The sequence below is a fragment of the Pteropus medius genome, unplaced genomic scaffold (assembly GCF_902729225.1).
Source record: "Pteropus medius unplaced genomic scaffold, Ma_sr-lr_union100, whole genome shotgun sequence".
Taxonomy (NCBI): Eukaryota; Metazoa; Chordata; class Mammalia; order Chiroptera; family Pteropodidae; genus Pteropus; species Pteropus medius.
Window position 1 is genome coordinate 12,027,833 of NW_024349803.1, and position 21,347 is coordinate 12,049,179.

The window sequence follows — 21,347 nt, forward strand, 5'->3', positions numbered from 1 at the left end:
AGACCCACATAGGATTTACTCTTGATGGCATATAGTAGATGCTCAGTAAATATTTTGTGAATGAACTGCAAAGCCATCTGACCCTAATGGAGAAATAGAACAAATGTCTGCACATATCTATTTTGTTCCAGGCATTTTACACACTTAGGCTGTGCAAGGCCAGTGCCTACAACCTTCCGGACTTAATGGAATCTTTCCAAAGACTGAGAGTTCTCTGCTGAAACTAGGAAAGGTGGGGCTCAAAATGCAGTTACCTTAATCTGTTTATCTATCATTGGAGCTATAATGTCTGTCTGCCAGAGACCTGAGACCTAGACTTTCTCTCTGTAACTAGGACCCTAGGGCTCATTTGAATCTGACCCTGGGAGAGCAGCAAGGAGGTCTTGAGGATCCACCAGTAAGGGCTTTTTTAGACAACAGTACCCAGAAGGGAATCAGACAGAAGCCTGATGGTCTCTTACTGGCTGTGTGGCTTTGAGTGAGTCTTATAACCTCTCTGAGCTCTGGCTTATTTTTCTCTAAAATTTGGTAAAATAACTAGCTCTCAGAAGTGTAGCCAGGATTAAGTGTGCCAATATGCATGAAATGGCACATCTAGTGCTTGATGCATAGTAAATGCTCAGTTGTAGATGGCTTTACCCTTCCCCCAATGGTTCCAGTTAGTGCGACTTAAACCATAGTCTGAGCCTGGCTGCTACCTGCTGAAATGTGCTTGAGGCCCGAAGTCCTCAGCGGTCACTGTGGCTGTCAGCATTAGCTTAGCAGCCAGGCTTCTCCTGCAATAGCACATTCTGCTCCATTCCCACCCTTCTATCTGGAGGGAGAGGTGCTAATTGAAAGTCCCCAAAGGGTCTCCACATTCTGGGTGTCTGCCTGAAGGAGCTGAGAGCATCTCATTTAGCAGGCAGAAGATTGCTGCTTCTTGCTGCCAGTCTCTGGTATCAGCCTGGCCCCAAAACAAGCAGGTGATCTCTGGATCATATTGAGAGGAATGTGCTCCCAGAGTGCCAAAGGGAGGTCATGGTCACTGGGAGGTCATGGTCACTATGAAGGTTACCAAGAGGGAGAGGGGGAGATAGTGATTCCTCAGATTAGCTCCTTGGCTGAGACTTGCTGGGGGTCATAGAAGAGTCATTTAACTGGGGTCCACCCCACAAATGGAAAGGCTGGATCCAATTCCTGGCAGGTTGGCATTAGAGGAATTGAAGCATTAGTGATGAAATCTTCTCCTGCTGGAGAGGGGGAAGTAGGAGGCTGCATTTAGTAAAATAGCAAAACATAATAAGAACTTTAAAATATTCATACCATTTGACTCAGTATTTCCACTTCCAGGAATTCATCATTGTTTTGCCAATGATATTTTAAAAATATATGAAACTATTTATCTCAGTGTTATTTGTAGTTGTAAGACACTGGAAACAATCTACATTCTAACCATTTGGATTCAGGTTAGATATGTTTCCCCTAGCCATAGAATGGAATATTATGTAGCCATTACAAGTAATTCTTGGAAGGAGTCTTCAACGAGCTAGGAAAATGCTCTTATAATATGAAACAACAATCTAGGACACAGAATTGTACATAAAGCGTGATCTCTGCTGTTTGAAAAAAGTTCACTGAAAGAAGATTGAACATAAATATGCCTAAAAGTTACTGTCAATTGCTTCCCAGAAGTAGAGCTACCATTCTTTGTTACCTTTTTATATTTCTAAATTTTATCGACTGAGCATAAAGATAAAAATTGAAAATAAAACAACACTAAAACCAAGAGATACCAGTATGAGTGAAACCAAACCTAAAGAAATGGACTATAGTAGCAGAATTTCAGGCACCATCAGGGAATTTATGTTGGAATAAGAGCCATCTTGTGCCTGAATGACCCCACCCAGTCAGTGGTCTATATAACTGACCCGTGAACCCACTCTGACAGTGCTGGGCTTTGAGAACAGCAGAAATGTTTGTGAGGGGCATTTGGAAGTGCATGCCTACTACAGGGATAGGCAACCCCTTCAAAATCAGTTCCTGTTATGGGACCCTGGTGGGGAGGGAGCAGGGCCCCTTACTGTGACCTAGCCCTATTTCCTGAGAAGACCAAATAATGAGTCCATGTGTGTTCTGAGACTTGTCCAGCCAGGTGTAAATTGGAATGCTTATCAGACTGGCCCACTTAAGGGACATCACATAACACTGAAATAATAACAGGTTTATTTATAGCCCTTTTGTTGAAATCCTTGAGAATTTCTCTTTTTAATTCTGTAATTCCTCCAAGTTTGGAAATATCGACAAGAATTATCTTTGTTTCCTCTTGAGAAAATCTGGTCAGATGTTAAAAGCCTAGTCAAGCACCTTCAACAAACTCTGGAGGGCCTTTCCCACTGACCCCAGCCATCCCTTGCCCCATCCCCTGCAAAAACACCCATCCACCGTCTGTGCCGCACTAGCTGGGCCTCTGTGGCTGACTTTAATGCGTAATTCCTCACTTATTTTAACAAGCGCATTCTAAGCAAGGACTCTATGTGCTCACATTGAGCTAATAAAGCAGAGAGGGACACAGGTAAGAGACCATCCATGGCTGGGCTGTATGTTCCTTCCAGGATCGTCTCTTCCTCTTCATCCCCGTGGCTCCCATACAGGACTAACATGGACTTGAAGGGCAGCTGATGAAAAGTGTGGTCATGGGCTTTGCAGCTCAGAAAGCAAGATGTGTCTGCCTCAGGTTTGGTTTCTGTATTAGTTTTCTAGGGCTGCCATAACCAAGTGTCACAAACCAGGTGGCTTAAAACAATAGAAATTTACTGTCTCATGGGTCTGGAGGCTAGAAGCCCCAACTCTGGGGTCAGTAGGCCATGTCCTCTCTGATGCTCTAGGGCAGGATCCTCCTTTGTCTTTCCCAGCTTCTGCTGTTGTTGGCAGTCCTTGGCGTTGCTCGGTTTATAGATGTATCAGTCAGATGGCTGTCTTCTCCCTGTGTGTCTTCACATTGTCTTCCCTCTGTGTATGTCCGTCCCCCCTTTTATAAGGACACCATCATATTGCATTAGAGCCCATCCTAATGACCTCATTTCAATTTGGTTACTTCTGTAAAGACCTTACTTTGAAGAAGGTCACATTGTGGAGTAAGGAGTTCAATATATCTTTTTGGAGGGACACAGTTCAAGCCACAATAGTTTCTAAGGCTGACTCAGCCACCCACTAAGTGTATTCACAAACCTTCTGCACTTTAGCCATGTTCCACTCTGTAAAATGGGAGTAAAAAGAGCACCTAACTTCAAGGTCATTGTGAGGTCTAAGTGAGATAATATGTGTAAAGCACATGACATAGTGCCTGGCTCGCCCTAGGTGTGAATTCTCCTTGTTGTTGTCAAGCTAGCAATTAATAGCCACACAGTTACTGCATTCAGGGGAGAGTACTGGCCTGAGCCATCCAAGGCTGACACTGCAGCTCTGGCTCCATACTGCAGAGGGTTCAAGGGTGGCACACCAGCAGAGGCCTCCCAGGCTGACCAGCTAGGTATCCCCAGCCAGAGCACAGTGCCAGACACAATGCTGGTGATGCATCAAAGTTTGCTGAATTGAACAATCGGAGCTTGCTATTTTAAAACAACCACACAGAGGCCGTCTTTTCCATGAGGCCTCCTGGATACGAAAAAGTAAGAGGTCTTCGGCGGGTTTGGAGTCAGAATAGAAAACCCTGAATTGGAAAACACAATGTCTTCATCCCAACCTCTCTGACTCTTTTTGTGCCAGTGATATCACCTCACTATGTTCAGACTTTGCTTCTGTCTCATTAAAGGAGGCTCATGCTCTCCTACCTCAGGGCATTTGCACTGCCGTTTCTTCTACCCAAAGTACACTATGCAGCTACCCTCTACCCTTCTTCCCAACTCCCTGATTTTGCCTAACTTTTTTCATTCTTGACTCACCTTGTATCCCCTCCTTCGATCATTTTCCTGTTCATTTTCTTCCTAACATTTAAACCAATTCGTAACCGCATCTTCAATCTCGTTCTTATTCATTGGATATGTGCCTCTTTCATTAGGCCAGGTCCTAGGCTACAGGGTCCCCATCAGTTTTATTCTCCATAGCTCACCTCCCACCTAGCTCGGGTCCTGCACACAGCAGGTTCTGGGGCCTGTTTTGCAGGTATCTAATGGATGGAAGCAGTTACTATTTCCCCAGACGGTGTGTGGCCCCATAACACCAAGGGAGGCTTATTGTCTAAGGAAAATGAATAATTCATAGTCTCTGTTTTCAGTTGAGTAATATATAAGCAATGTGATTTGTCAGAGAAGTCAGTTGATTTTCGTGGAAGTTGACAAGCTCCTTGCAGTCAGCACCGTGTATGTTTTATGCCTGTGGGCTGTGCTCTACCTAATTTTTTTGAGGCTCAGGTTCATGGGCTAACCCTGCTAAAACCAACCTTTCATGAAGAATGATCAAAGAGGAAACTTCTTTGCACTAACTCCAAGGCTTTAAGCATACTTTTCATATGCTCTGTAAGAGTAGCGAGAGGATTCTATTCCCTAAGGAGGAGAAGTGAAGGAAATCCAACTCAAAGGTTCATATGACATTCAGGTGACCGGGAAATGGGTTCCTCAGCTCAGAGATGTCATCACAGCCAAAGCTCCAGGCATCACTGAGCTCAATGATGGGAAATTCAGGGCGATCTAGAGAGATTGGGCTTCTGCCCCTAATCTGACCCCAAGAGAAGCACAACCTAGAGAAAGTGAGAGTAGCCACAACGTGGTTTTTAAAATAAATCCCAACCATCGAAACAAATAAGAGATGCTGAACATGAGAGCAGACATTTTAGAGCTGTTTCTCCAAACAAAGGATCAGATCATGTCATTGCAACTGCGTAAGCAGTTTGAAAGTTTAGAAGAAATCGATTTTGATGTCCATGTTGGATAATCAGTAATTTACTGTCGTTTTATTATTCTAGAGAGGACAGCAGGTAAATTAACACCAAGACATTTGGCTGGTTCCAGAGATACAAGGAAGACCACAGGGGAATATGGACGTTCTTCTTGTCTTCCCGATCAACTCCTAATCATCCTTCCAGCCCAACTTAGATGTCTCCTCCTCCAGGAAGCCTTCCTATACTCCTGTAGTTGATTAACAGCTCCTTCCTCTCTTCTCTCTGTTGTACTTATCATATTCTATTTTTATTAGATAGATAGCATGATGGACATCCTCAGTATGAGGGTAACACTGTCACACTAGAAACAGTACATAAACGTTGCCTTCTCCTTGTGGTCGATTGGGGTTATTTTTCCAACTACAGTAATAATTAAAATCTTCTTTATAAATAATTTTAAGTAAGAACAAGCAAATCTAGTTAAAATTATGAAGTAAACATATTACAAGTCTTCCTCAATTGTAGTCCAAATCATTAGGTGATCATTGAAAAACTGAAGGTTAAGAAACACTAGAATAAAAACTTTGAATCTTTACATGATCTAAAACCCTGAGTGCTGTGCGCATCCAGTGCCTCTTCCTAAGGAAGTGTCAGCTTGGGAGACAGCGATGGGGTTCTCTTTCCTTTGCCTCCTCTGCAGTGTCTGATATATAACAGGTGTTCACTAATATTTCTAATATCTTACGCATGAGTGTGATTGGCTGGGAGAGTAACAAGTGACAAAAGATATAAAATGACTGAATTCTAAGCTTATTATGGAAGTTCTAAGCCAAGTACCATTTACCAAGCAGAAGCAGGATGAAAAACTACTGCCGGTAAATTTGTGCAGAGATATGCAATGCAGACTTCCCAGTCAATAAAAACAGGCAATTTTGAGGAGCTGCAGAAATGACTCCTTCTGTCAATTTTATTTTTCTGCAGAATGCAGAATTTTGGATCTCACAGGGGATAGTGTTATTTCGTGACCTTCACTGTTGGAAGCCAGGGATTTAAATTCCTCTGAGTCTTCTACAAATACCCCCTACTTAGAGAAGCAGAAATTCCATCTATCTTTCCATTTCTAGGTAGTTTAAAAGTGAACTACATCCACATATGTTTTGCATGGAAAAAAAGAAGCAGCACAAGGATATTTACTGTACAGTGAGATGGATCATGAGGCTGTAATTTATCTTCCATTGGCCCAAGGGGGAAATGAAGCATCCTATTAGCATTGCTGGTCCGTGTGAATCACAATAGGCAAATTAGAACAAGAGCGAAGCAATGATAATATAAATATCCGTGTGCGGCAAAGGAAAATGTCAAAGCAACGTCTGACTTTGCAGGAAATGTGTTACATTCAGAACGCATTAGCTCCTGACACCCAGGGTCGTGTAATCTACAGCTTTTCAAGTTATTTACTGTAAACTTGGAAGCAGCCAGCCTTTCACATTTGCATTGGCTTTCTGTTGCTAGAAAAAAAAAAAAATCGTACATGAAGAGAAAATGAGAGAGTTGTTGCAAGTCAGTTTGCTGATAGGCTGGCTTGCAGGAGTGTGTGTCCATGAACTGGGGATGCCTTGGCCATCATGGCTCTCAGCCCAGGAAGTACGCTCAACTTTACCATTGCTTTTCTGCTCTAGCCAATTCCTTGGGAAATAATGCTTTAATTTTGCCCTAGAATTAGAAAATGAAGCAGCTGAAGCTGGGAGTTACAAGTCCTAATTATCATCCCTGGCCTTTTCTTCGGGAACCTAAAATTGATTTTCAAATTTCTCTTCTGAGTTTGATTTAACATTTTAATCTGCGTGCCTTCTGTGGGGGCTTTGCTGGCAGTATTGATGACAAGGAAATGAAGAATTATTCAGCCACATCGGAGATGCTTGTTAATAGCCAAGCAGTCCCGGTCTTGATGAGAGGTGCCTGGGGGTAGTCTGGTCCATGAGTAAGAAGGCCCTTCCGTTGCCTCTCACCTTGATCAAAATGAAAGCTGGAGACACGCCTGACAGGCAGTGGCCTCCGAACTTTTGTTTTAAACTATGAAGCTGTCCCCTGAGATGCTGACTTATTAACTCCAGAAATTGATAGAACAGTAAAAGAGTCCATATACTTCTGTCATATTGATTGGGCTGCCATTTCTCTTTCTTCTGCAGCTCAAAATATGGATTTTCCTGACACCTGCCTTAACTTGAATTAAACATTTAAAATATGCCTTTTCCCCTTTGAGGTTCCCCACCCGAACATTTGGGAACTTCAATACGACATACGGATTATGGACAAAAATTGTCAGAGAGTGGAAATATGTGGTCTTATACACCTGCAGTTGTTCATCGATTTCGTCCTGCTGGACAAGGAGGCAGATTGGTGTAGAGTGTGAGCACCAGAGCCAGGAAAATGGGGTCGGATCCCAGGGTGTCCATGAATAAGTCATTCGGTTGCTGTGTTCCTCAGCTGACTTTATCTGTCAAATGGGATGAATAACCCTGGCAGTGGGATTGTTGGTAGGGTGAGAGATGGTGCAGGCAGTGTGCCTAGTGACCAGCGATGAATTTGGGATGGACGGAGAAATGTATTCAGCTCAGGGGAAGTGAGCTACGAGATGAGCTCAGGGATGGCATCAGATGTAAGAGAAGCCCTAGCACCTTGAAAGGCAGCCCACCAGAAATGGCTTCGAGACAGGGTCCCAGAAGCAAGCTGGAGTCTGGGGCAGGGGCTAAACAGACCTTGAAATGAAGCTGATTGAACAAGGTGGGGCTTCACAACTAGCAAAGAGAAAACTGGGTCCTATGATCTTGTTGGGATCTTTCTGACACTAGATGGTGAACTTCTCTGAGGCTCTTTCTCTCCTGCGACATCAAAATAAGAAGAAAATGAGTTTCAGCTTCAATGTGAAGGTACTACCACTAATGTTAACAATTACTGTACGCTTTCTCCACGCCAGCATTATACAAAGTATTTTACCCACTTTGCCTTGTTGATTTTAAACTTCACAATCACCCAATATAGTAGGATTTGTTATCGTTTCCATTTTACGAATGAAGAAATAGAGATTTAAAAAAGATAAAGCACTTTGACCATGGTCACAGAGTCAGGAATGTTGGAGATGGTATTTGAAGCCAAGACATTCTGATTCCAAAGACTTGGATCTTAACTATTATACCATACTTCCTTTGAACTGATGGAGACTTTAATTCATTGACATCCAACAAACATTCTCTGAGCCCTTATATTAGGTCAGGCCTTTAGCTAGGCAATAAAGTCAGGGAAATGAGTAAGTACCGATTCTTGCCTCAGGGAGCTCTAAAAGGAAAAAAAGATCTGTGGACATAACTGACAATGCAGGAAGAAAATTGCAGGGAGGCAGAGAGCATGGGGCAAAGGGGCAGCACCAAGGAGGTTGTGCTTGTCTCAGTTTGAGAAGCCAGATCAGGCTCCTCAAAGGAGGTAATGCTTAAACTGGGTTTCGAAGCTCGTGGAGGAGAATGTCTGGTATTTATAAGGGAGAATTCCTTGTTAGTTGACCGAGAACTACTAGAACGGCTCATTTTCTTGGCAACACAGGCTGCTGATGGCAAGAATAGTTGCTTACTAACCTCTCAATCGGGCAGCTTGCAAAGCTTTCTGTTTTTACGGGTTCCAGTTTATAAATAAACTGCAAAAGCCTGCTTATTAGTGTTTTTTTTTTCCCCTCCTCCTTAATCTCAGATTTAAAAACCTTGTGCATTAATTGCCAGTTGGTTCCCTGATATTCTAACCTTCAAGTAGCAATTTGCGAGCAGAGCTTCTCTCTCCAAGCAGGTATGCAGTTGCCAGGTACACATGACACATTTTTTTAGACTGTTAATTTTACTCAAAGATGCAAGGGTAAATAACATTATTTCTTATTAAGAATATTTTATAGAGTGAATTGCAAAATTAACATGACTCTTAAACAATAAAACATTAGCTATCTTAGATGTCACAGTTGACGTGGGCCTTTTTTTTTTTTTTAATATAGCAAGTCTTTCTCCATTATTAGGTGATATGAAATGATCAAACGGGCCTAGGATTAAGGTTGCCAGTTTCTGGCCAGTATAACACTCTTGGTCAATCCTTTGCCTGCCCAAAAGTTGAACCCCCACATTCTCCCTGTAGATGGGACCAGGGTCCGTCCATTCCCTATTGTATAATCCCGTAGTGTCTGCTCCTCATGAAAACGAGCACCACGATGGCTCCTTCCACCCTACCAGCAATGGCAGAATGCTTACAGCGGTTTGATGTCTTGCTTGAAATTAAAATAATGGGAGACACAAACATAGGAACCCCACTATAGGCCGCGTCGAGTCATAAAACTAATGGTGTGAAAGCACCGCAGCAAGAAATCACTGTTGATGTGAAGGGAGTAAAATAAATATTGACTAGGTTTTTAATTAACTGCCTCTAAATAATGAAAATGAGCAAATTAGACTGACTTTTAGTAGCACAATACCATTGTAATTTGAATATTCCTAATGATGGATAGCATGGCGTCTTTGATGGAGATGTGTAAATTAGTCAGTGGCTCTCTCTCTCTCTGGCATCTCCCGGAAATCTCGTACCTTTTAGCCTGTGTCTGCTTTGTCCCTGGTGGACAGTGTCAGCAGTTATTTTTGTCTCTCAGCCTAATGGGAGAGGAAAGTGTGAAGAAGCCAGACACAGAAAGCTTTCCCCTCTGTCTATAACTTCCTAGAGAAATAATCATTATTATACTACTGAGAAGACAGTTGTGATAAGGGGTAAACTCTGAAGTCAGGGAGATCTGAATTTAAATGTTGGCTTGTGAATCCTCTGTGACATGGGGCAAGTTTCTTAACCTCTCTGTGCTCTAGTGTCATCTGTATAATGAGAGAAAACTTGGTACATGCACTAAGAGTGCTCTAAAGCCACTGGCACAAAATAAGCACTCAAAAACTATTAAATTGTGAGAGTAGACATCCTGCCTCATTCCTGATTTTAGAAAGGAAGTTAGTATGATGATAACTGTAGGAAGTTAGTATGATGAAAACTTGTTCAAACTGATAAAGGGCACTTATGATATGACATCATCATATCATAAGTGCCCTTTATCAGTTTGAACAAGTTTTCTTCTATTTCTAGTTTGCTAGAAGATTTTATTATGTATATTGTTAAATTTCGGCAAATTCGTTTTTACATCTATTGAAATGACCATATGGTTTTTTCTTTTATCCTGTTAATATGGTAAATTACATTAATATGATAAATCTTACATTTCTAAGATAAATTCTACTTAGTTATAATCTTTTTTATAAACATTATATAAAGATTAGCAATATATTTGCTTATATATTGTTAAGGATTTTTGTGTCTATGTTCATGACAGATAGAGGTCTGTAATTTTCTTTACTTATAATGTCTCTGTCAAGTTTTGATATTAGGACAATACCAGCCTCTTAAAAAGCCTCCTCTTTTATTTTCTAAAAAATTATGTATGATTGGTGTTATTTCTTCTTCTATGATAAAATTCATTAATGAAACAATCTGGGCCTGTGGTTTTTTTGTTTTGTTTTGTTTTGTTTTGTTTTTTGTGGGAAGATTTTTTTTAATAAAAAATTTAAATTATTTAATGTATGATTTAAATAAGATAATAATCAATGGAGGATTTTTTTTCCATCTACTTACTTTGGATTTACTTTATTCTTTTTCTAGCATTTCGATTTTAGATCTTTTTCTTTTATAGTATATGCATTTAAAGCTATAAATTTCTAAGCACTGATTTATCTGCATCACAAATTTTTTCATATTGTATTATCTTTAGTTCCAATTATTTACTAATTTCCCTTTTAATTTTTTCTTTAATTCATGTATGGTTTAAATGTGTATTATTTAATTTTCAAGTATCTAGAGTTTCTCCTGATCTCTTATTGTTGAATGTTCCTGATTTTCAGTTTAATTCCATTGTGGTCAGAGAACACACTTGAGGATTTCAGCCTTTTAAATTGATTGGAATTCATTTTATGACCCAGGGTCTTTGTGAATGTGACATATGAAGTTGAAATGAATGTGTATTCTGCAGTTGGATATAATGTTCTATAAATACCAGTTAGTAGTACAAAGGAATTTATGGTGTTGTTTATATTGCCTATGACTTTATTGTTTTTTTGTCTTGTTTATCAATTACCAAAATTCTTCTACTATGATTGTGGAATTATCTATTTCTCCCTTTAATTCTGTTCATTTTTGCTTCATGTGTTTTGATGCTTTCTAATTAGGTGCATATACTTCTTTTATGACTGCTGTCTCTTCCCTTTATAATTACAAAATGTCCTTTTTTAGTAATATGCTGTTTTGACATCAGTTTCATCTGATATTAATTAATTTTATGCTCCAGCCTTCCTGTGCTTTCTATTTGTATCAGATATCTTTCCCGCCCATTTCTTTTGACATATATGTGTGTTTATATTAGGAGTGCATCTCTTGTAAATAACACATATATATAGTCATGCTCTGAATAACAATGTTTCAGTCACAGTGACCGCATATACCAAGGTGGTCTCATAAGATTATAATGGAGCTTAAAAATTTCTATCACTTAGTGATGTCATGGCCATCATAATGTCATAGGGCAAGGCATTACTGACATGTTTGTAGTGTTCTGGTATAAACAAAACTACTGCACCGCCAGTAGTATAAAAGTATAGCACATACAATTTTGTACAGTCCATTATACTTCATAATGTTTAGATATATTTAGATGCACAAATACCACTGTGTTACAGTTGCCTACAGTATTCAGTACAGTAACATGCTGAATGGGTCTGTAGCCTAAAAGCAACAGGCTATATACTACATAAGCCTAGATGTGTAGCAGGCTATACCATTTAGGTGTGTGTAAGTGCACTCCATGATGTTTGCACAGTGATGAAATCATCTAACAACACATTTCTCAGAACATATCCCCATCATTAAGCAAAGCATGACTATAGTTGGATCTGGAATTTTATCCACTCTGCTAATCTCTGCATTTATATTGTAATGCTTAATATAAGTATTGATATGGTTGAATTTATATCTACCATTTTATTATTTGTTTTCTGTTTAACCTCCGATGTTTGTTTCTCTGTTGCTCCTTTCCTTCCTTCTTTGGGATTAGTTGAATATTCTTTAGAATTTCACTTTAATTTATCTATTGAGTTCTTAGTTATATCTTTTTCATTTTTTTTTAGATGATCACTTGCTCTCTCTCTATATCTATAATTTTCACAGTCTTCCTAGAGTTGCTGTTTTACCACTTCAAGCAAACTGCAGAAACCCTGCAACCGTATCGGTCCATTTACCACCCCTCTCCTTCCATATTTTTTGCAATAGTGATAACATGTATTATAACTATACATATGATAAGCTCCATAGACAGTTATAATTTTACTTTAAACAATCATATGCCTTTTAAAGAAATTAAAAGCAAAAAAAAAAAATTATCTCTTAGACTTACCCAGATGCTTATAATTTCTGATCTTCATCCCTGAAGTCCTACTTTTTTCCCATTGTCATTTCTCTATAACCAAAAAATTCCTTTAGCATGTCTTGTAGGCCCAGTCTAGTGGAGACGAACTAAAATGTCTTCACTTCACCTTTTTTCTTGAAGGCTATTTTTCCTTGTTATAGAATTATATGCTGATAGTTTTTATTTTTCTTTTAGTTCTTTAAAGATGTTTTCCCACTGTCTTCTAGCTTCCATGGTTTGTGATCAGTTCACAATCATTCAAATTATTTCTCTTCTGTATATAATGTCATTTTTTTGGCTGCTTTTTTATTACCTTTGGCATTGATGTGCATAGGTGTGGTTTTACTCATATTTATTCCTCTTGGAGTTCTCTGGCTTCCTCAATATGTAAATATATATCTTTCACCAAATTTGGAACATTTTCAACCATTATTTCTTTGAATATTAATTTTACCTTATTCTCTCTCTCCTCTCTTTCCGGGACTCCAATTACCTGTTTGTAAGACTTTTTGATATCAATCCATAGGTCCTTAAGCTTGTATTTTCTTTCAATATTTTTTCTCTTTCTACTTCAGATTTCTCACTGGTCACCTGAGCTGTTTATTTCCTTTTGATCTTTGTTCTCTCTTTCCTTCAGATTGGGTACTTTTATAAAGATCTATCTTGCATTCACTAATTTGTTCTTCCGTCATTTTCATTCTGCCATTAAATCCATCCAGTGAATATTTTATTTCAAATATTATCTTTTAGTTATAGAATTTTTACTTGATTATTTTTTCTATGTTATATTTGTCTGATGAGATTTATGTCTTTCATTCATAATATGCATATTTTCTCTTATAGCCTTGAGCAAACATTACATAAGCACTTATGTAATGTACATGTTTGAGAATACAAATATCCGAGTTATTTTGGGGTTAGCCCCTGTTGTCTTTTCTCTTAAGGTCACATTTTTCTGGCTCTTCATATGTCAAGTAAGTTCGGACTGCATTCTCAACATTTTGGATGTTATGTTGAAAAGACTCATATTCCTTAAAAAATTGTTGATGTTTGTTTTAATAGGCAGTTAACTTAGATCAACTCAAATTTTCAACTCTCTCTTGCCTGCAGTGGGCAGCATTTCAGATCTCAGTACAGATGCTTTCAGTCTATTCCTCACATCCATAATTCTAGGGCTAGCCAGAGGTTTGGATGGAGTTTAAACATAGAGTTTGGGCTTCCCCTTCCCTGGCTCACTCTTGTTTCAGATTTCTCCCTCACACACCATCAGTCCTATTCACTTGGCCAAAAAAACAAGAGACTTCTATCAGAGTTTTAGCCCCTCTGCTCCATTAGAGCTACAGTTGCCCTCAGAGCAAAGGATCAAACTGTACTGAACTGTAGTACTGAACTGTATAATTAAAAATGGTTAAGACAGTAAATTTTGTGTTATGTGTATTTTACCACAATTTAAAAAATAATTACAAAACGGAAAACTCACCCATTGCTAGTAGCTTCCTCTAATTTTCCGCTCTTTCCAAAATCTTTCTATTTTTAATCACTCTCCAGACCTGTAGGTATTTTTAGGGGGAAGGGGAGCTATTGGTCCAGGGTTGTGAGTGTTATTTTGAGAGAATAAGTGTGTTAGAAGCAGAGCTCTGTAGGTCCCTTTACTTCTACCTTTTACAACCCCACATTTCTTTCCTCCCATTTGTGGAGAAACAAGAACAGTACATTACATTTTGTGTGAGTATGAATTATTCTAATTAGAAAAAGTGCAATAAAGATATTAACATAATGACTTGATATGCTATATATAACTATATTATAAAATTATTATTAATAATATAATACTAATGTAATGTTATTAAATTATTTTATAAAAATAAAATTTTCTTTATAAGCATGACACATTTTCAAATTTGGTGACTAAGTGAATTACAAACTAGAATCCTATTGCTAAAAGGCTTCTACCTTAGCTGATAATTAATGAAAAACAATTTGTCAGTATACGTATCTGAATTTCTATAAGTGATCAATGAGCTATTTAAATACTCAGTATCATTAAAACTAAAAAATGTTTTTTGTCCTATAACAATCGGTAAGAGGCAATGCTAATTCAAGGCATGACAATCAATACTTTCGGAACTTGAGCTAAATTTGGCTTAATCATCTAAAGAAGGCCAAAAGGGCCAATGTTTTAAGAAGAAATATTATCCTAAATATTAGGAATAATGCTGAGAAATAAAAATCAACATTAAAGCAGAACCAATTCTACAGTTATCATAGAATGCATCCTCTCTACATTTATTTTTTGAGAAAATCAGCCTCTAGTGATGTATATTGTTAATTACGCAGAGCAGCACTATCCAACAGAAACATAATTCAAGCCCCATATGTAAATATATATTTTCTAGTAGCCACATTAAACCTGTAAAAAGAAACAGTTGAAATTAATTTTAATAATGTATGTTATATAACCCAAAATATCTAATAATATATCAATGTATTATTGAATAGAACATTATTAATGAGAAACTTTATGTTTTTTATAAAAGAGTCTTTCACATCTGGTATGTTTTACACTTACAAGACATTTCAATTTAGGCTTTTAATTTTCATTGGAAACACTTGATCTGTATTTAGATTTCGTTTAATTTATAGCTGAAAAAATTTATTCTCGTACCCAAACATACTTAAAATTTTTCCAGTAACTGAATTGAGTATCTGTTCTTAAATTTATATTTAAAGTGGTAAAATTAAATAAAATTAAAAATCCAGTTCCTTGGTCCCACTAAGCCACATTTCTAGTGTTCAAGAGCCACATTTTGGCCAGTGGCTTCCACATTGAAAAGTGTGGAGTGCAGTATTTAACGTGTCATCCTTTGAAGGGAAACTCATCCTGTGCCTATTTGAGTTTCTAGACACTGTAGATGAAAAAAACTCAGAATGAAGTAGAGGAAAATAAATAAATAAATTGGGGAGTTGGGAGCAAACCAAGCCTTCAGGTTTGCTTGGGTTTGAACCTCCGACTGGTTCAGTCTTGAGGTCATATATGAGACCCCTGTTTGGACACCAAGAAAAAGAAGACAGGAAAAGATTCCAAAGATTTTACCTGTCAACGTGATTTGTACCAATTTTATTTGAGTATTTGGTCTTCCTCTGGTAAATTAAGGAGGCTGTAATATTCAGTCCCTATGTCTCAATAACTCATTAGCACTCATTAACCCCAAACACCTTTAATTATTTGGTCCTATGTATAGCTTCTGTTTCTGAAACCCAGCTGTAAGCCCCAGGAGAGTAAGGACAGAATCTTAGGCTTTTGGGGACCTGAGCACCTACTAAGATTTCCTCCCTGCGGGACGCAGATGCTCACAAAATTTTTGTTGATAGAAGTGATTGGACAGCACAAAGGGCCATTATATTTGGATGGGACCTTTTCACGCTAGCACACTTAACATGCATAATTTTCCTTAAAGAACAAGTAGGAGTTAACGGAGATAGATTTTAAATAATAGTTGTGGGGTGGATCCGATTGAACTGTACTCAATAGCTGTGGAACAAGATCCCTTCATTTTTAAATAAGTGCTCTACTGTTATTTGGCAGGACCTCATTCGTGCTTGGCAGTGGGAAATGTATTTATTCCCATCTGGTAACTGCATCTAGTTCAGTAATTTTTGACATACGGGGTTTAAAACACTCTCTTAACAAATATTAGAAAATTTGCCCATTAAAAGCACAGTCACTGTGCTATTCAACGTGGTTTCCTTGCTCCCTCTCTCCTCCTCCATTCTGACATCATATCACAATTGCGGACACGTCACGATCAACCAGTGAGGTCAGCAGGAGGAGGCCAGGAAGTTGCTAACACTGGTAAGGGTACCATGGTGGAACCAGGAAAGTGCCCAACTGATGGGGTCTGCCATCACTTTCTGCCGGTTTCCTCATACAGCTGCGGTGAGGATTAAATTATACAGCTTTACGCAATCGCTCAACTCAAGTCATGCCACAGTAAATTCTCAGTGTAGGAAATAAATACTAGTCTGATTATAACATGTTTACCATAGCAGGATGATGGCTTTATTCCTATTATACAGACGGGGATGTGGAGGCATGGAAGATTAACTTTTCAAAGTTACAGAGGTAACAATTGAAGAATTCGGGTTTGAATCAAGGTTTACCTGACTCTCAGGCGCTGACTTATACCACCCTTCTGCTAGGAATAGAAACACTGAAATGCCATTGTAAAGAGAAAGATATAATAGTGTCCATAGGCAGTAAAGACTGACCTGCCTGGGGCAGAGTCTTGTCTCAGCAGACTTATTTAGACTGAAACTCCTTCTTTCTTGCAGTACAGCCTTCCCCCGTGGTGGCTACATGACAGCAAACAACTAATTCTGGAAGTATTGTGGGGTGAGGTTGACTGATTCATCATCATTTGTGTTCTCATAACACCCAAAACACCTATTGCAGCCTTTGTAGCACTTTATTGCACTTAATTCTTTGTTCATCTGCCTCCTTCTCCTGTCTGTGAAGACAGACCTGGTCTCTGATTCATCCAAATCTCCAACCCCTGGCTAGGCAGGTCAGCACATACAGAGATGTAGGAGGTTTTCACTGCTGACTTAAATAAGGACCTGGTCCATCATAAGTGCTCAATAAATGTGGGCTGCAGTGTATTTTATAAATTATCACTATATACTTATTTTCTTTTTGCCATATTATTTTTACCCAGAGAAAGTTTGCTGAATAAATGATAAATACAGCACATTTTTGTACCTAAAGTCCTTTGACTCCAGACCATTGAGCACCCTCCTGACCAAATCACCGCCCGACATGCCTTCGAGCTCTCCTTGACCCAGTTGTGACTAGCTGAGCCATGGGGACCTCTTCAAGTCTCTGAGCACATATATTAGTTGTTACATCATTTATTCATTCAACAAATATTGCCAAAGAAGGGAAAATGCATTGTCTTCATTGTTTTTTTTCAGCAACATAATAACTATGCTGTGCTAAATAATCTTCCAGAGGGAGGGGTATTTTGATTTCAGCATAAAACTTTAGGAAAGCGACTTCTTAAATAAGAGAGTTATTTTTATTTTGCTCAATATTAAGTAGACAGAAAGCTATAAATGGTGACATCCTTCCCCCATTTGGTTTCTAATAGAAACAAGCTAAGTTGCCAATATGCATCTAGGTACTCAGGCTCGAAGGTGGGACTTATTATAATAATAAAAAGTAGATAGACCTTTATACTTCCCAAAGTGCTTTCACATTTAGTTTGTCATTGCAGCCTCATGGCACTTTGTGATCAGGAATGTTGTGATCCTCAGTTGTAATGAACCATCCAACGTCACCCAGCCCAGAAAAGCAGAACTGGAACTCAGATGAAAGTCATCTGCCTACCAACCCAAGGTCTGTCTGAGATCCCCCTGCCACACAGACACATGAAGGAGCAGCCAAAGTGACAATCCATTGAACTTTACACTTTAGCTTTCTACTTTTAAAAATAATAAGTTTTTATCTGAAGCGGGAGGGCTTAAAATCAACTTTTTCTTTAAATATAGGTTTACTTCTAAGGTTAGCCCTGATTTGATATTCTGGGCATGATTACCTCTTGATGTAATTTGTCCTTTCCCATTTTATTATACCTAAAGTGACTGCAGATAACTCTATGTAGAGGTACAGAGTACACGTTAAAAAACTCATCTGCCCAGCCCTCTGGAAGCATGGTCAGTGTTCACAGTCTGCCAAGTGTGTGTACTGAGGAGGACAGAGTGTGCAGCTGAAAGCAGGTGGTATCTAGAGGGGCCTCACAAACGTGGAGAAGAAGCCTTTGCAAGATCTGTTATTGTCCTCAGATCGGGCCATGAACCTGGCTTGGTGTTTGTTCCATGAAGACTAGCTGCATGCTTGGGGTACAGTGTTTCTCAAGGGTTACTATAGCCATTTCAGGTGAGATGGTTCTCGGTGGTATAAGACAGATCCACTGAGGGCAGGATATTTAGCATCTTTGACTCTTACCAAAAAAGGCCATTAGCAACTTCTAGTCACTGTGATGAGCAAATTCAAACAGATAAACAACACTGATCGACCCTAAGTAAACTCTCCCCAAGAGGCAGTACTGGTCCTCGATGAGATTTTGCAGATGCACAGTATGCAGTCATTGGCCAATGATGTTCAGTAAAATAAATATGTATAAGCAGTGGCTGATAGGTACAAGGTGCTTCAAGGAGCCAGATGTTTGGTTAATGACACATGTGATATACATTCAAAATATTTCTGATGATGAAACAATCTCTACATTCAGCCTCTTCTGTTCTCGAAAGCAAACAGGCAGTTTTCCAGAAGTGTGTGATTTACTTTTTTTCAATATAATGACACTGATAAGAGCTAACACTTGACAGTACTTACTTCGTGCCAGATACTGATAAATGCTTTGCAAATATTAGCTCATTTAGTCCTCCCCACAACTGACAATGCTATAAGGTAACATCTCATTTTACAAATGAGGAAACAGGTACAGAGAGGTAAGTGAATTGCCCAAGGTCACAGAGGTAAAATTTGAACCCAGCCTGTCTGGCTCCAGAGCCAGATTTTAGCCATCCATGCTTGGATGAGAATCTGGAAATGAAGTTCCCACTCCCAGGACTCTGGATATTAAGCTCGGCTTACTCTCATACAAGTGCTTCAGCTGTGAGATACATAGCGAATTGGGTTGCTCTGAGATGAGGACTTCTCTGAGAGGTGATGGGTCATGTTATAAACGTCAAGAACAGAATACAGAATCATCTGCATGGAAACTGTGGTTGGTAAATTACAATCTTTTTAGTCTCATGACTTCTTCATACTCTTAAACATTATTAGTGACTCTCAAGAACTTTTGCCTTTATAGGTTATATTGGTCAATATTTACCATAGAAATTAGAACTGAGAAACTTTCAGACGCCTATTTATTAATTCGTTTTAAATAAAAATAATAAACTCATTACAAGTTAACATAATAACAGAATTTGATCAAAAAAGTACATTTTCCAAAATAAAATTAGTATGAGAAGTGGTGGCATTGTGTACATTTAAGCAATCTTTTCCATGTCTACCATAAGAGAAGACAGCTAGATCCTCATATCTACTTCTGCCTTCCAATCTATCTTGTTTTGTTGTTTAGGTCAAAGTAAGTGAAGAAAAAAAAAATGACCTTACCCAGATTTGTCGTTGGATAAGAAAGGAATATTTCAATAATCTTTTCAGATAATTGTAGATATTCTTCTCTGATACTGCACCGGAACTTTAAAAGTTTCTTAAAGATTACTTATAATAAAGAATCTGAAATCACATTAATGAACATTATATACTGTTACATTAAAATCCATTGGTCAATTTTAAATGAATTTTTTACCTGTACATGACTATATAACATGATGCATTGGTCATTTGGAAGATATTGATTCATCGTTAAGTAGATCTTTCAAAAGTTGACATTTCATTATATGATATCAGTCACATTCATTAATATCACTACCCATATCATCATAAAAAATACTAAAGTATTAAAGCACTAAAGTATTCCAAACTCACTGTGGCAGACACAAGTTTTCCAAAATAGAAAGTTCGGATTTTATCATTACCAACAAATACTACTAGTTCTTTTCCTTGAAGTGACAGGCTTACTTTAAAAAAGTATCCGCCTCACACTCAAGTTTGAATAAACATAGCCTGTTTGTCAATCATTCTTTTAAGTAAAAATGGCATTCCATGAAAAAGGTCCCAGTTCAGCTCCCAGCTCAACTTAAATCACACAAATGCTTTTCCTGGAAATGAACGAGCCTACTTTGCTATACAAAGGTGCATTATGTGTACTTTCCACTTTGTCACACAGAATATTAAAATACATATACTCAAGGATTGAGACTTAATAAAAATTGATATTTACTGCATCATTAAAATCATTCTTATTTGCTTGTTTGTTAATTTATTTATTATCGTGACTGTATCTGGTGAAGAATGCGGTTAGGTGCTAATAAGACACCAGCTCTTCTTACACCATCAACGCAAATATCAACACAATGAAAAAGTAAAAAAATGTCTTAGTGTTTAAGATGATAATTTTGGACCCTGTATAGGATGATAATATGGACCCTGTGTAAATGTTCTTGGGGATCCCAGGGGTCCACAGATCACCCTTCGAGAACCACTGTCCTAGAATGTCACAATCACCCTATGATAAGCCCATGAAAGAACAAAGAGAGTGCTGGATTTAGATTCACAGGGTCCAGATATCAGTCCTTGATCTGCTCCTTACTACCAAAGTGACCTTGGATGAACTGCTTAATTTCCCTGAGATTCAGTTTCCTCATCTGAAAAATGCAATCAATACAGTATGTTGTTCAAGGGTATTCAAGGGCAGGAACAAAATACTTTCTAAAAGTCAATTTCATTCATTTATTCATTCATCAAAGTATTCATTCATTAATTTCTCCCAGAATCTTATAGAAGGAATTAAGAAACTACTACACCAATTTCTGCTGATGCGTTGGGAGATATGTTACTAAAGAGGAAAAGGTAATTGTGAGATGCAGACAGGTGACTATGGAGATGGAGCCGTTGTGCTCCATCAGGCATGTCAGGAGCTCATCTTCTGACCTGGCCCCACATGGGGGGTCCCGGTGAAGCTACCTTCAGCCACCTTAGGTCTCAGTCAGTGTAAGACAGCACCCAGAGGCTCTGCAGCCTTATGCTGCTGGCCTCGTCTCCCCACAGAGCCCATTGCTGGTCCAAAGTGTGTGTTCATTTATGCGTTACGCTCCCACTTACAGTTTCTGGCACACCAGCTCTCCCACCCAAGAAAGCATGTTGGAAAGCAAAATTTTAAAAGCGATTTTTTTTTTTATGGAAACCATTAAGTCTGATCTTTTCCTTTTAAGTACATCATCCTCCCACAGCAGTGCTTTATTAATAATAACAAAGTCTAGTGGCAGGCCTCCCAAAAGATC

At 38.5% G+C, this 21,347-nt stretch overlaps 1 protein-coding gene across 3 annotated transcripts in view; it reads left to right on the forward strand.

Annotated features, from left to right (window-relative positions):
* The window catches only part of CLSTN2 (calsyntenin 2), a 574,723-nt gene that overhangs the window by 408,109 nt on the left and 145,267 nt on the right, over nucleotides 1–21,347 (forward strand). The window lies entirely within an intron of this gene.